The following is a 17,765-nucleotide window of genomic DNA, read 5'->3' as shown; positions in this document are numbered from 1 at the left end:
GTCCATGATGCAACGCCGACATCTCATGGTCCTGCAACTGCATTTAGCAAAGTTCCTTTCACTATACCCAAACATAGTTGATATTAGTTTGTAGTCCATGCTAGAACATCTCAGTTCACTGTTAAATGTCAGGAATTGAAGAATACAATTTCTCATCTTAGTATATGATACAAAATTTCTCTAGATGCGTAAAAGTTCAGCAGACCAAGGTATCAACTTTTAATTTTACTCCACACGTCTTACCATAGATATGGCCACTTCACCATCATCCCTCGGTTGAAATCAACCTGTTGAAACCTCAACCCCAGAAGAAGCTATTCTCCTGACTTCATTCCTAAAAACTGCACGTGCCTGAACGACTATTAAGCCATGAGACACTCATGCAATCATAAAGTTCAACAATCCAAGGATACATTTCAAGGGCCATGAATGAGAAGTATAAATGATAAACCTGACATGGTGTTAATTGTCATGGTGAAGTATAAAGTCCAAAACACATGCTCTTTCAAATAAATATTGAAACATAACAGCTTGCTACTTTAAGGCTACTCATGACTTGGTTGTGTAGTTTTAGAACGTCGTACCTCATGTGGAGCACATGCGCTCAGTGTTCCGGCAAAGTTGGTAGATCGTTGTTCCGGCGAAATTTGTGGAACGGAGAGACTGGATGCTTCCGTAGAGGGGCTTTAGGTCGTCTTTTATGTATCAGACCATCTCGCAATAGTATCCTGGACAGAGAGGAATACGCATTTACTTTTTAGTTTGTGGGCTACAATCTTGGTGGTAAATAAGAATATTTAGAGTTCAAAAAGTATCATTCAGTATAAATTCTCTAAGAGACTACATAGCTACTCATTGAATCACTTATCCGAACAAAATAGACCATAAATATGTGGTGTGAAAACATTTACTTTTTGGAAGAAGATGTTTCCAATACAACCACCGTTGCATAGAAATTTGTGGCAGGAAGGTAAATTGACTGTTTGAGGCAAGTTCACACTTTAGATGATAATGAAAATTAAACATAAATGAATGCCCACGAAATAATTATCAATCCTCTTCTAACCCATTCAGACAAGTTGTAATAAATCATATTATAGCAACAACTGCAATGGAGGGCATGAAATTGTCCATATGACCATATCCAGGGGCTACTCTAGATGGCAGAGAGAAGCAAGAGATGTGGGAGGATATGAAGAGATGGGGAATAGGGCGAGGTACCTAGGCCGTCGGTTGCATGCAAGGAGTCAGCAGGGTGACACAGAGGGGTTGGTTCGTAGTGGGCGGCGGCACTACCTCGCCTACACCCCCTGCAATTAAAGAGTTGATGTTCTTCTCATAGGCCCAACAATATCTTCTCAATCAAAATACAAACATAAAATGAGAGAAATAAGTAACCAATTAAGCATCAGCGAGAATTTATACATAGTTCTTTCATTTTATAAAACATCAACACTGGGACTCTATTTAAAAAACGGTATACTGCAAAGATCAAAAGGTTAATCTCATACTTCCTTCTCTGAAAACATTGCATATGAAAGAAATGACTTGACAAATAGTGCTGCCAACTCTGAATTAGATGATCTTTTCGTGCACGCATGAGACACCCAAGAAGGGAACTGAAATAGCTGAAGGAATCAAGAATTGGACACATATGTCGTCGTGCCCCGCCACGCATGTCGTCGAGGGCATCGTCGAATACTCCCGAGACAACATCATGGCTGGAGAGCACTGAGGCGCACGGAGACCAGCAAGTCATAGCGAAACAGCGTTGATGGCGCCGTTGACGTGCCATTGGCAACAAAAATCAGAAAAATTAGGAACGACGAACCATTTTTTGCACGAACGACAAAACAATTTCTTGCCCTGTAATCGACACAATAAAAGGTTTCTGAAAGTAAAAGAAGAAATACTACCGCTGAAAGCGCAATCATGCCCTTACATCATGTTTTGATGTTGATGACAATATACATGTAGGGGGACTAACAATGGTTGTCAAGTAAATTTCAGGTGTTAGTCCCCGCTTCATCGAAGTGTGTGGATCAAGAGCATACAAAGTGATTTTACTCAAAGATGAAGCATAAAAATTGATTTCATATTTATTTTCTTGAGTATAGGATCCCGCACTATTAAGAGGGGGTCGATAGGGTTAGTTAAAGGCTTGCTCTTGCCACAAACCTCCTTGCCATACATGCACATGATAAAACCTTCATGTTTCTGCCTCTTGGCTGCCGGATGTCCGGGCCTCACGCCGGATATCCGGCCTACCTGCCGGATATCCGGGCCTAGCCATCCAGAGAGCACTTTTGTGCTGTGCTGCACGCCAGATGTTCGGGTTATACCCCGGATGTCCGGGCCTTCCTGATACGACCTCACGCCGGATATCCGGCCTACCTGCCGGATATCCGGGCCTAGCCATCCAGAGAGCACTTTTGTGCTGTGCTGCACGCCAGATGTTCGGGTTATACCCCGGATGTCCGGGCCTTCCTGATACGACGGATGTCCGGGCCCCATCTCAGATGTCCGACCTCTACTACCCGTGGAACAGCTGAGGTTCTGTAACCTTTTAGTGATCGCGCCGGATGTCCGTGATGGGTTTCGTAATAATTTCAAAAATTTTCCTACGCTCACACAAGATCATAGTGATGCATAGCAACGAGAGGGGGAGAGTGTGATCTACGTACCCTAGTAGATCGACAACGGAAGTGTTTGGTTGATGTAGTCGTACGTCTCCACGGCCCGACCGATCAAGCACCGAAACTACGGCACCTCCGAGTTCTAGCACACGTTCAGCTCGATGACGATCCCCGGACTTCGATCTAGCAAAGTGTCGGGGAAGAGTTCCGTTAGCACGACGGCGTGGTGACGATCTTGATGTACTACTGCAACAGGGCTTCGCCTAAGCACCGCTACAATATTATCGAGGACTATGGTGGAAGGGGGCACCGCACACGGCTAAGAATATGATCACGTGGATCAACTTGTGTTTCTCTGGGGTGCCCCTGCCTCCGTATATAAAGGCTCAAGGGGGGGGTGCGGCCGGCCTAGGAGAGGCGCGCCAGGAGGAGTCCTACTCCCTCTGGGAGTAGGATTCCCCCCCCCCCCCAATCCTAGTTGGAATAGGATTCGCGGAGGGGGGAAAAGAGAGAGGGGGGCCGGCCCCCTCTCCTTGTCCTATTCGGACCAAGGGAGGGGAGGGGCGCGCGGCCCATCTTGGGCTGCCCCTTCTCTTTTCCACTAAGGCCCACTTAGGCCCATATAGCTCCCGGGGGGTTCCGGTAACCTCCCAGTACTCCGGTAAAATCCCGATTTCACCCGGAACACTTCCGATATCCAAACATAGGCTTCCAATATATCAATCTTTATGTCTCGACCATTTCGAGACTCCTCGTCATGTCCGTGATAACATCCGGGACTCCGAACAACCTTCGGTACATCAAAATGCATAAACTCATAATATAACTGTCATCGTAACCTTAAGCGTGCGGACCCTACGGGTTCGAGAACAATGTAGACATGACCGAGACACGTCTCCGGTCAATAACCAATAGCGGAACCTGGATGCTCATATTGGCTCCTACATATTCTACGAAGATCTTTTATCGGTCAGACCGCATAACAACATACGTTGTTCCCTTTGTCATCGGTATGTTACTTGCCCGAGATTCGATCGTCGGTATCCCATACCTAGTTCAATCTCGTTATCGGCAAGTCTCTTTACTCGTTCTGTAATACATCATCCCGCAACTAATGAGATGCTTGCAAGGCTTAAGTGATGTGCATTACCGAGAGGGCCCAGAGATACCTCTCCGACAATCGGAGTGACAAATCCTAATCTCGAAATACGCCAACCCAACATGTACCTTTGGAAACACCTGTAGAGCTCCTTTATAATCACCCAGTTACGTTGTGACGTTTGGTAGCACACAAAGTGTTCCTCCGGCAAACGGGAGTTGCATAATCTCATAGTCATAGGAACATGTATAAGTCATGAAGAAAGCAATAGCAACATACTAAACGATCGGGTGCTAAGCTAATGGAATGGGTCATGTCAATCAGATCATTCAACTAATGATGTGATCCTGTTAATTAAATAACAACTCTTTGTCCATGGTTAGGAAACATAACCATCTTTGATTAACAAGCTAGTCTAGTAGAGGCATACTAGTGACACTCTGTTTGTCTATGTATTCACACATGTATTATGTTTCCGGTTAATACAATTCTAGCATGAATAATAAACTTTTATCATGATATAAGGAAATAAATAATAACTTTATTATTGCCTCTAGGGCATATTTCCTTCAGTCCGGCCATCTGCCAGATATCCGGGCCCTCCTGATATGCTGGATGTCCGGGCTTGGCCCCCGGATGTCCGACCCCTCTGTTTTCTGCTCTGTTCTGTTTCTGTTCCTCGTACATTGCCAGGCCAGATGTCCGGCCCCTTGCCCGGATGTCCGGCCCGCTCATTCACTTACACTACAACGGCCATATTTGTGCTCACACTATATATAACCCCCCACGCGATAAGGTTGACCATTCACTTTGAACAAACCCTAGAACACATTTCACTCTCTCTCTCACTTCTCCACACCAAATCTTAGATCCCCAAGGGATTTGAGAGCATTTGAGAGGAGTTATCTGATCAAGTGTTAGATACACTCCTTCCCCTTCTTTGCACCAAAGGAATTCGTGATTTGAGCAAGTCTTGAGCTTTTCCCCATCGTTCTTTTTACTCTTGGAGGTTGGAGACTCCTAGGTGGTAGGAGTCTTTCGGAGAGGAATCGACCCTTGTGATTACCCTCGGAAAAGTTTGTGAGGGTTTGGAGACCACCCCAAGGTCTACCAATAGTGGTTGATAAACACCTCCGTGGTGTTGTCTCAAAGGGAGAATAGGGTGAGCCTTCGTGGCGTTGGTGTGCCTTCATGGTAATATCCACCTCTCTAACGGTGACGTAGCTTCCCTCCAAGGAAGTGAACATCGGCATACATCCTCGTCTCCCGGAGTTGCGGTTATCCCTAACCCTAACTCTCTACTTGTGGTTACTTGTGTCTTAGCTCTTACTCATTTCATATTGTGCTTGCTTACTTACATACTTGTGATACTTGTTTATCCTACTTATCCCTTAGCATCACACTTGCAATTGTTAGGCTCACCTTCATATTCTGCATTATTGCCTAAAATTGCTAAGTAATAATTAAAATTTGTTATTGTACCTATTCACCCCCCCTCTAGGTCCATCTCGATCCTTTAAATTGGTATCAGAGCCTCATGCTCTATTATTGTGGCTTAACTGCCCTAGAGTGAGATGAACCCCGATGGGACTCCCCTCGTTGCAGATCTGAAGAATACGGGCGCGGCTTCCATGAAAGCCAAGTCCTTCACTTCAGAGGATCTGGAATGAGCTCTTGCTAAGCAAAAGGAGGAGAATGATGCCTCTCTTGAGGCGTTGGTCCAAATGAGGCTAGCCACAGTAACCACGATGCTTGCACCACTTTCTGGTGGTGCGGCCTCGAGGCCAACTGTGCCTACTCCTTCAATTGGCCAACAACCTCCTAGCAATGAACACTCCAGTGTTCCTTGGATTTATGCAAGACCTCAAATATAGAAACCTAAGTATAACCCTCAAGGCAAACCTCCTTTACTTGATGAATCTACCGATTTTGCTTTATGGAGAGTTGCTATGTAGGATCATCTTCGATATGGAAATGATGAAATGTTGGAGATCTTGGAGTATGGCTACCAAGCTGTTGACCCAAAGAATCTTACACCAAGAGAGATATATGACAAGAATCTCAACGACATAGCAACCATGTGCATAAGAAGAGGTATGACCGACAAGCAAAGGAGACCATACATACATATCACAAGTGCCAAGGAATTATGGGATACCATTGTGAGAACCAAGACCTGTACCTCCACTCTCCGGCTTGCTCAATATGAAATTGCCAAGGGGCAATTGCAAAACTTTTGTATGGAGAAAGGTGAAACTCACAAGCAACTTCTTGAGCGTCTCATGACTCTCACCGCCGACATCGAGTCATGTGAATGTGGCAAGACACAAGATGGATTCAACTTGACTAAGAGATTTCTCATGGATAAGTTGCTTCACGCTCTTGCTCTGTATCATCATCAAATGGTGTGGGACATAAGACAACACCATGAATTCAAGAAATGACTTCGGATGACATCATATCCACCTTCCAACTATTTGAAGAGTCAAAGGCAAATGCTACAAAACATCTTGCCATGCATGGTACCTCAACATAAAAAATCAACCTTGCATTGAAGGCCAAGCATGTATGTGAAGAAGAGCAAAGTGAAGAAGAAGAAGAAGAAGAAGATGATGATGATGATGAAGATGATGATGAGATTGAATCTGATGAGGGCCCTTCATATGAAGACATGGCTCTCTTTGTCAAGAAGTTTAGCGCAAGAAAATTCAAAGGAAGATTCCAGAAGAAGAAAGTGAGAAAATGCTATAACTGTGAAGAAACCAATCACTTCTCCAACGAGTGTCCTTATGAGAAGAGAGAAGATAAACCAAGGTTTCCCAAGACCTTTCCCAAGAAGAAGTTGCCAAATCCTTTGAACTCCAAGCTCAAGAAGAGACATGGGAAAGCAATGGTTGCTCAAGAAGAATCCGATCCGGATGATGTTAGTGGTGTTGCCAGAGTTGCTCAAGATTCTCAAAACACGTTGAGGCTAGTCAACAAGAGTGGTGATGTTGTCACCTAAAACTATATGAAGGACTACAAGGACAACGCTCACAAGTTCCTAATGGCAAAGGCCGTGGTAGAAGATAGAGAGGACCAAAGCTCTCTTGACAAGGTCAAGGTAACTCCACGATCAAATCCTCCTCTTTTTACTCCTCCTACTCCTAGTGATGAGTATCTTGATGCGGAGGATAGTCATGAGGATGATGATATAGATGATCCCATGCTTGCTAAACTAAATAAGTTCATGTGCTCCCTCAAAGGAAAGAAGCTCACTATGTTTCGTATGCTTATGGAGATGGTGAGTAAGCACACCATCACCATTAAAGAACTCGAAACCCTCGTCACCGAGGAAAAGGAAAAATATGAAATCCTTGAGCGGAAAGTCCAATAGGAGGAAGCACGAAATGATGAACTATGCTTGAAAATTGGTACAAACATTGATGATCATACTAAAGATCTTGCCTCCTTGAAAAAGGCTATTGACTCTTGCGAAGAGTTGATAAATGATAAAAGTAAGCTTGTGAAGTCTAATGCTTCTCTCTCTATATGGATTGTGAGCTCCTATCCATGTCCCCCAAGACTAAGGAAGAAGATCTCACCCTTATTACAAGCTTACTTATCTTGAAACTCTAGCCAAGGCTTACTCTTCTCCTATTTATCAATGTTGATGCTTGTACTACTAACTCTAGTAGTGATTTAGCATCTATTCTTGAGGAGAATCGCTTTCTTAAGGCTCAAATCGAGAAAGGTCTCATGAAATGTGCTCAAGGGCAAAAGAACCTTAATGAGGTATTGAGCCAACATAATGAGGTGTTTGCCAAAGAGGGACTCGGGTTTGACCCAAGCACAAGCAAGAAGAAGGTGTCCTCTCAAAAGTGCACCACTCCTCTAAAAGAAACATTTGTTCGAGAAGGGCACAAGGAGAAAGGTAAGGTTGTTAGTGGGAAGGCCACAAGGGGAATGCCCACTCTCAACAAGCCAAAAGAATTCATGCCTCCATCCTATATACTTCGTAAGACTAAGGATGGAGAAGTTTATGCTAAGTTTGTTGGTCCTTGAAATGCATTTCGGTTTTATGCTATTTGGGTCCCTAAGACCCTTGTGACTAACTTGAGAGGTCCCATTGCAAAATGGGTGCCTCTAGCCAAGTCATAATTACTCGGGTTGGGCAAGGTGGCTATCACAAATGACATGTCTCTTACAAATGTCATGCTTGTCCAATCCCTTAAATACCATTTGCTTTCTGTTCGTCAATTGGCTTCTGTTGGTTATGATACACTCTTTGGGCTAACAGATGTGAAAGTCTTTAAGAGAGATACTCTCGAGGTGGCCTTTGTTGGAGAGTTGGATGGCAACCTTTACACGGTTGATTTCTTGAAAGAGAGCACATTCCATGCAACTTGTGTAATGGCCAAGGCCGACAAGGGGTGGCTATGGCATCGCCCGCTAGCCCATGTCGGCATGAGAAATCTTCAGGATCTCTTAAAGGGTAATCGCATCCTTGGAATAATCAATGTCTCTTTTGAGAAAGATCGTGTGTGTAGTGCATGCATAGCCGGGAAGCAACATCAATCAAAGCACCCACCCAAGAATATTGTGTCTACTTCAAGGCCTTTGGAGCTCCTTCATGTGGATCTTTTTGGGCCTCCTTCATGGGATAGTCTTGGTGGGAAAAAGTATGGGCTTGTCATTGTTGATGATTACTCAAGATATACATGGGTCTTTGCTACCTCTTGAGCACTTGCGTTGGTTTTCCCTTGAAGAGGAAAGGGTGATGCAACAAAGTAGCGTAAGTATTTCCCTCAGTTTTTGAGAACCAAGGTATCAATCCAGTAGGAGGCCACGCACGAGTCCCTCGCACCTACACAAACAAATAAATCCTCGCAACCAACGCGATAAGGGGTTGTCAATCCCTACACGGTCACTTACGAGAGTGAGATCTGATAGATATGATAAGATAGTATTTTTGGTATTTTTATGATAAAGATGCAAGGTAAAATAAAAGGCAAAGGAAATAACTAAGTATTGGAAGATTAATATGATGGAAGATAGACCCGGGGGCCATAGGTTTCACTAGTGGCTTCTCTCAAGAGCATAAGTATTCACGGTGGGTAAACAAATTATTGTTGAGCAATTGACAGAATTGAGCATAGTTATGAGAATATCTAGGTATGATCATGTATATAGTCATCACGTCCGAGACAAATAGACCGACTCCTGCCTGCATCTACTACTATTACTCCACACATCGACCGCTATCCAGCATGCATCTAGAGTATTAAGTTCATAAGAACAGAGTAACACTTTAAGCAAGATGACATGATGTAGAGGGATAAACTCATGCAATATGAAATAAATCCCATCTTGTTATCCTCGATGGCAACAATACAATACGTGCCTTGCTTCCCCTACTGTCACTGGGAAAGGACACCGCAAGATTGAACCCAAATCTAAGCACTTCTCCCATCACAAGAAAGATCAATCTAGTAGGCCAAACCAAACTGATAATTCGAAGAGACTTGCAAAGATAACCAATCATACATAAAAGAATTCAAAGAAGATTCAAATATTGTTCATAGATAAACTTGATCATAAACCCACAATTCATCGGTCTCAACAAACACACCACAAAAGAAGATTACATCGAATAGATCTCCACAAGAGAGGGGGAGAACTTTGTATTGAGATACAAAAAGAGAGAAGAAGCCATCTAGCTAATAAGGATGGACCCGTAGGTTTGAGGTAAACTACTCACACTTCATCTGAGAGGCTATGGTGTTGATGTAGAAGCCCTCCGTGATTGATGCCCCCTCCGGCGGAGCTCCGGAAAAGGCCTCAAGATGGGATCTCGTGGATACAGAAAGTTACGGCGGTGGAATTAGGGTTTTGGCTCCGTATCTGGTAGTTTGGGGGTACATAGGTATATATAGGAGGAAGGAGTACGTCAGTGGAGCAACAGGGGGCCCACGAGGGTGGAGGGCGCGCCCAGGGGGTAGGCGCGCCCCCTACCTCGTGCCTTCCTCGTTGACTTCTTGACATAGGGTCCAAGTCCTCTGGATCATGTTTGTTCCGAAAATCACGTTCCCGAAGGTTTCATTCCGTTTGGACTCCGTTTGATATTCTTTTTCTGCAAAACCCTAAAATAGGCAAAAAACAACAATTCTGGGCTGGGCCTCCGGTTAATAGGTTAGTCCCAAAAATAATATAAAGTGTATAATAAAGCCCAATAATGTCCAAAATAGAATATAATATAGCATGGAATAATAAAAAATTATAGATACGTTGGGGACGTATCAAGCATCCCCAAGCTTAATTCCTGCTCATCCTCGAGTAGGTAAATGATAAAAACAGAATTTTTGATGTGGAATGCTACTTGGCATAATTTCAATGTGATTCTTGTTAATTGTGGTATGAATATTCAGATCCGAAAGATTCAAGACAAAATTTCAATATTGACATAGAAAAAATAATACTTCAAGCATACTAACTAAGCAATTATGTCTCTTCAAAATAACATGGCCAAAGAAAGTTATCCCTACAAAATCGTATAGTCTGGCTATGCTCTATCTTCACCACACAAAGTATTTAAATCATGCACAACCCCGATGACAAGCCAAGCAATTGTTTCATACTTTTGGTGTTCTCAAACTTTTTCAATATTCACGCAATACATGAGCGTGAGCCATGGACATAACACTTTAGGTGGAATAGAATGGTGGTTGTGGAGGAGACAAAAAGGGGGAAGATAGTCTCACATCAACTAGGCGTATCAACGGGCTATGGAGATGCCCATCAATAGATATCAATGTGAGTGAGTAGGGGTTGCCATGCAACGGATGCACTAGAGCTATAAGTATATGAAAGCTCAACAAAAGGAACTAAGTGGGTGTGCATCCAACTCGCTTGCTCATGAAGACCTAGGGCATTTTGAGGAAGCCCATCATTGGAATATACAAGCCAAGTTCTATAATGAAAAATTCCCACTAGTATATGAAAGTGATAACATAGGAGGCTCTCTATTATGAAGATCATGGTGCTACTTTGAAGCACAAGTGTGGTAAAAGGATAGTAGCATTGTCCCTTCTCTCTTTTTCTCTCATATTTTTTGGGCCTTTTTTATGGCCTCTTTTCTTGGGGAGGGGGGGGCTTCTTTGGCCTCTTTTTTTTTCATTCGGAGTCTCATTCCGACTTGTGGGGGAATCATAGTCTCCATCATCCTTTCCTTACTTGGGACAATGCTCTAAAAATGATGATCATCACACTTTTATTTACTTACAACTCAACAATTACAACTCGATATTTAGAACAAAATATGACTCTATGTGAATGCCTCCGGCGGTGTACTGGAATATGCAATGAATCAAGAGTGACATGTACGAAAGAATTATGAACGGTGGCTTTGCCACAAATACAATGTCAACTACATGATCATGCAAAGCAATATGACAATGATGGAGCGTGTCATAGTAAACGGAACGGTGGAAAGTTGCATGGCAATATTTCTCGGAATGACTATGGAAATGCCATGATAGGTAGGTATGGTGGCTGTTTTCAGGAAGGTATATGGTGGGTGTATGATACCGGCGAAAGGTGCGCGGTATTAGAGAGGCTAGCAATGATGGAAGGAAGAAAAGTGTGTATGATCCATGGACTCAACCTTAGTCATAAAAACTCATATACTTATTGCAAAAATCTACAAGTTATCAAAGCAAAGTATTACGCACATGCTCCTAGGGGGATAGATTGGTAGGAAAAGACCATCGCTCGTCCCCGACCGCCACTCATAAGGAAGACAATCAATAAATAAATCATGCTCCGACTTCATCACATAACGGTTCACCATACGTGCATGCTACGGGAATCACAAACTTTAACGCAAGTATTTCTCAAATTCACAACTACTCGACTAGCATGACTCTAATATTACCATCTCCATATCTCAAAACAATCATCAAGTATCAAACTTCTCATAGTATTCAACACACTCATAAGAATTTTTTTATTAATCTTGAATGCCTAACATAATTAAAGCAAATTACCATGCTGTTTTATAGGACTCTCAAAATAATCTAAGTGAAGCATGAGAGAACAATAGTTTCTATAAAACAAATCCACCGACGTGCTCTAAAAGATATAAGTGAAGCACTAGAGCAAAAACTATATAACTCAAAAGATATAAGTGAAGCACATAGAGTATTCTAACAATTTCCGAATCATGTGTGTCTCTCTCAAAAGGTGTGTACAACAAGGATGATTGTGGTAAACTAACAAATAAAGACTCAAATAATACAAGACGCTCCAAGAAAAACACGTATCATGTGGTAAATAAAAATATAGCTCCAAGTAAAGTTACCGATGGAAGAAGACGAAAGAGGGGATGCCTCGGGGCATCCCCAAGCTTTGGCTTTTAGGTGTCCTTAGATTATCTTGGGGTGCCATGGGCATCCCCAAGATTAGGCTCTTGCCACTCTTTGTTCCATAATCCATCAAATCTTTTACCCAAAACTTGAAAACTTCACAACACAAAATTGGTGTGTTGACTTTTGCGCGAACCTCCCCGGCAACGCCGCCAGAAATCCTTCTTGCTACCTCTTGAGCACTTGCGTTGGTTTTCCCTTGAAGAGGAAAGGGTGATGCAGCAAAGTAGCGTAAGTATTTCCCTTAGTTTTTGAGGACCAAGGTATCAATCCAGTAGGAGGCCACGCACGAGTCCCTCGCACCTACACAAACAAATAAATCCTCGCAACCAACGCGATAAGGGGTTGTCAATCCCTACACGGTCACTTACGAGAGTGAGATCTGATAGATATGATAAGATAATATTTTTGGTATTTTTATGATAAAGATGCAAAGTAAAATAAAAGGCAAAGGAAATAACTAAGTATTTGAAGATTAAGATGATGGAAGATAGACCCAGGGGCCATAGGTTTCACTAGTGGCTTCTCTCAAGAGCATAAGTATTCACGGTGGGTAAACAAATTACTGTTGAGCAATTGATAGAATTGAGCATAGTTATGAGAATATCTAGGTATGATCATGTATATAGTCATCACGTCCGAGACAAGTAGACCGACTCCTGCCTGCATCTACTACTATTACTCCACACATCGACCGCTATCCAGCATGCATCTAGAGTATTAAGTTCATAAGAACAGAGTAACGCTTTAAGCAAGATGACATGATGTAGAGGGATAAACTCATGCAATATGAAATAAACCCCATCTTGTTATCCTCGATGGCAACAATACAATACGTGCCTTGCTGCCCCTACTGTAACTGGGAAAGGACACCGCAAGATTGAACCCAAAGCTAAGCACTTCTCCCATCGCAAGAAAGATCAATCTAGTAGGCCAAACCAAACTGTAATTCAAAGAGACTTGCAAAGATAACCAATCATACATAAAAGAATTCAGAGAAGATTCAAATATTGTTCATAGATAAACTTGATCATAAACCCACAATTCATCGATCTCAACAAACACACCGCAAAAGAAGATTACATCGAATAGATCTCCACAAGAGAGGGGGAGAACTTTGTATTGAGATCCAAAAAGAGAGAAGAAGCCATCTAAACTACCCACACTTCATCGGAGAGGCTATGGTGTTGATGTAGAAGCCCTCCGTGATCGATGCCCCCTCCGACGAAGCTTCGGAAAAGGCCCCAAGATGGGATCTCATGGATACAGAAAGTTACGGCAGTGGAATTAGGGTTTTGGCTCCGTATCTGGTAGTTTGGGGGTACGTAGGTATATATAGGAGGAATGAGTACGTCAGTGGAGCAACAGGGGGCCCACGAGGGTGGAGGGCGCGCCCAAGGGGGGGGGGTAGGCGCGTCCCCTACCTCGTGCCTTCCTCGTTGATTGCTTGATGTAGGGTCCAAGTCCTCTGGATCATGTTCGTTCCGAAAATCACGTTCCCGAAGGTTTCATTCCGTTTGGACTCCGTTTGATATTCTTTTTCCGCGAAACCCTAAAATAGGCAAAAAAATAGCAATTCTGGGCTGGGCCTCCAGTTAATAGGTTAGTCCCAAAAATAATATATAAGTGTATAATAAAGCCCAATAATGTCCAAAACAGAATATAATATAGCATGGAACAATCAAAAATTATAGATACGTTGGAGATGTATCAGTCTTTTTCCTCAAGTCCAAAGATGAGACGAAGATCACCTTCATTGATTTTGCCAAGCAAGCACAACGCAAGTTTGACAAAGAAATCTTGGCAATAAGAAGTGATAATGGGTTTGAGTTTAAGAACTACACCTTGGAAGAATTTCTTAGTGATGAAGGGATTGAACATCAATATTCAGCTCCATACACTCCCCAACAAAATGGTGTAGCAGAAAGGAAGAACCGCACACTTGTGGAGATGGCAAGGTCCATGTTGGATGAATACAAGTCGCCACATAGTTTTTGGGCCGAGGCTGTCAACACCGCATGTCATGCATCAAACCGGCTCTTCCTTCGCACTATATTGGAAAATACTCCATATGAGATCCTAACTGGGAACAAGCCGAATGTCAAGTACTTTCGTGCATTTGGGTGTAAATGTTTCATCCTCAACAAAAGAGAATGGTGAAGAAGATTCTTCTCAAGATATCTTGACCATGTGTGTTGGTGCACTTTTTCCAATGGAACAAGAACCTCATGATGATGAAGACGAAGATGGAAGCTTCACGCATCATCAAACTACTTCAACACCCATACCACCACAAGCTCCTATTGCTCAACCAATGCCCATAGACCAAGTACAAGATGATGATCAAGTTCCTCTTCATAATAATCATCAAGAACAAGATCATCCTCAAGGGCAAGATCTAGAAAGTGCAATCATTGACGATGAACCCCAACAAATGCAAAATGAAGAAGAAGATCTTACACCACACATTAATGATCCATATGTTGAGGACATGGATGATGGACATGAAATTGATGAAGGAAATATGCCCTAGAGGCAATAATAAAGTTATTATTTATTTCCTTATATCATGATAAATGTTTATTATTCATGCTAGAATTGTATTAACCGGAAACATAATACATGTGTGAATACATAGACAAACAGAGGGTCACTAGTATGCCTCTACTTGACTAGCTCGTTAATCAAAGATGGTTATGTTTCCTAACCATGAATAAAGAGTTGTTATTTGATTAACCGGATCACATCATTAGGTGAATGATCTGATTGACATGACCCATTCCATTAGCTTAGCACCCGATCGTTTAGTATGTTGCTATTGCTTTCTTCATGACTTATACATGTTCCTATGACTATGAGATTATGCAACTCCCGTTTGCCGGAGGAACACTTTGTGTGCTACCAAACGTCACAACGTAAATGGGTGATTATAAAGGAGCTCTACAGGTGTCTCCAAAGGTGCATGTTGGGTTGACGTATTTCGAGATTAGGATTTGTCACTCCGATTGTCGGAGAGGTATCTCTGGGCCCTCTCGGTAATGCACATCACATAAGCCTTGCAAGCATTGCAACTAATGAGTTAGTTGCGAGATGATGTATTACAGAACGAGTAAAGAGACTTGCCGGTAACGAGATTGAACTAGGTATTGAGATACCGACGATCGAATCTCGGGCAAGTAACATACCGTTGACAAAGGGAAGAACGTATGTTGTTATGCGGTCTGACCGATAAAGATCTTCGTAGAATATGTGGGAGCCAATATGAGCATCCAGGTTCCGCTATTGGTTATTGACCGGAGACGTGTCTCGGTCATGTCTACATTGTTCTCGAACCCGTAGGGTCCGCACGCTTAAGGTTTCGATTATAGTTATATTATGAGTTTATGAGTTTTGATGTACCAAAGTTAGTTCGGAGTCCCGGATGTGATCACGGACATGACGAGGAGTCTCGAAATGGTCGAGACATAAAGATTGATATATTGGACGGCTATATTCGGACACCGGAAGTGTTCCGGGTGATTTCGAAGAAAACCGGAGAGCCGGAGGGTTACCGGACCCCCCCGGGAGAAGTAATGGGCCATATGGGCCTTAGTGGAAAGAGAGAGGGGCAGCCAAAGGTGGGCCGCGCGCCTCCTCCCCCCTGGTCCGAATTGGACTAGGAGAGGGGGGCGGCGCCCCCCTTTCCCTCTCCCTCCCCACTTCCTTCCCCCTCCTAGTAGGAGTCCTACTCCTACTAGGAGGAGGACTCCTCCTTGGCGCGCCTATAGGGCCGGCCGGCCTCCTCCCCTTGCTCCTTTATATACGGGGGCAGGGGGCACCCCTAGACACACAAGTTGATCCACGTGATCATATTCTTAGCCGTGTGCGGTGCCCCCTTCCACCATAGTCCTCGATAATATTGTAGCGGTGCTTAGGCGAAGCCCTGCGACGGTAGTGCATCAAGATCGTCACCACGCCGTCATGCTGACGGAACTCTTCCCCGACACTTTGCTGGATCGGAGTTCGGGGATCGTCATCGAGCTGAACGTGTGCTAGAACTCGGAGGTGCCGTAGTTTCGGCGCTTGATCGGTCGGGCCGTGGAGACGTACGACTACATCAACCAAACGCTTCCGTTGTCGATCTACAAGGGTACGTAGATCACACTCTCCCCTCTCGTTGCTATGCATCACCATGATCTTGCGTGTGCGTAGGAATTTTTTTGAAATTACTACGAAACCCAACAGTGGTATCAGAGCCTAGGTTTTATATGTTGATGTTATTTGCACGAGTAGAACACAAGTGAGTTGTGGGCGATATAAGTCATACTGCTTACCAGCATGTCATACTTTGGTTCGGCGATATTGTTGGACGAAGCGGCCCGGACCGACATTACGCGTACGCTTACGCGAGACCGGTTCTCCCGACGTGCTTTGCACATAGGTGGCTTGCGGGTGACAGTTTCTCCAACTTTAGTTGAACCGAGTGTGGCTACGCTCGGTCCTTGCGAAGGTTAAAACAGCACCAACTTGACAAACTATCATTGTGGTTTTGATGCGTAGGTAAGATTGGTTCTTGCTTAAGCCCGTAGCAGCCACGTAAAACTTGCAACAACAAAGTAGAGGACGTCTAACTTGTTTTTGCAGGGCATGTTGTGATGTGATATGGTCAAGACATGATGCTAAAATTTATTGTATGAGATGATCATGTTTTGTAACTCACTTATCGGCAACTGGCAGGAGCCATATGGTTGTCGCTTTATTGTATGCAATGCAATCGCGCTGTAATGCTTTACTTTATCACTAAGCGGTAGTGATAGTCATGGAAGCATAAGATTGGCGAGACGACAACGATGCTACGATGGAGATCAAGGTGTCGCGCCGGTGACGATGGTGATCATGACGGTGCTTCGAAGATGGAGATCACAAGCACATGATGATAATGGCCATATCATATCACTTATATTGATTGCATGTGATGTTTATCTTTTATGCATCTTATCTTGCTTTGATTGACGGTAGCATTATAAGATGATCTCTCACTAATTATCAAGAAGTGTTCTCCCTGAGTATGCACCGTTGCGAAAGTTCTTCGTGCTGAGACACCACGTGATGATCGGGTGTGATAGGCTCTACGTTCAAATACAACGGGTGCAAAACAGTTGCACACGCGGAATACTCAGGTTATACTTGACGAGCCAAGCATATACAGATATGGCCTCGGAACACGGAGACCGAAAGGTCGAGCGTGAATCATATAGTAGATATGATCAACATAGTGATGTTCACCAATGAAACTACTCCATCTCACGTGATGATCGGACATGGTTTAGTTGATTTGGATCACGTAATCACTTAGAGGATTAGAGGGATGTCTATCTAAGTGGGAGTTCTTTAAGTAAATTAATTGAACCTAAATTTATCATGAAACTTAGTACCTGATAGTATCTTGCTTGTTTATGCTTGATTGTAGATAGATGGCTCGTGCTGTTGTTCCGTTGAATTTTAATGCGTTCCTTGAGAAAGCAAAGTTGAAAGATGATGGTAGCAATTACACGGACTGGGTCCGTAACTTGAGGATTATCCTCATTGTTGCACAGAAGAATTACGTCCTGGAAGCACCGCTGGGTGCCAGGCCTGCTGCTGGAGCAA

This window comes from Triticum urartu, chromosome 2A (genome assembly GCF_056163025.1).
Source record: "Triticum urartu cultivar PI428250 chromosome 2A, HENAU_Tu73, whole genome shotgun sequence".
NCBI lineage: Eukaryota > Viridiplantae > Streptophyta > Magnoliopsida > Poales > Poaceae > Triticum > Triticum urartu.
The sequence above is the reverse complement of the archived record's forward strand: the minus strand, read 5'-3'. Positions refer to the sequence as shown.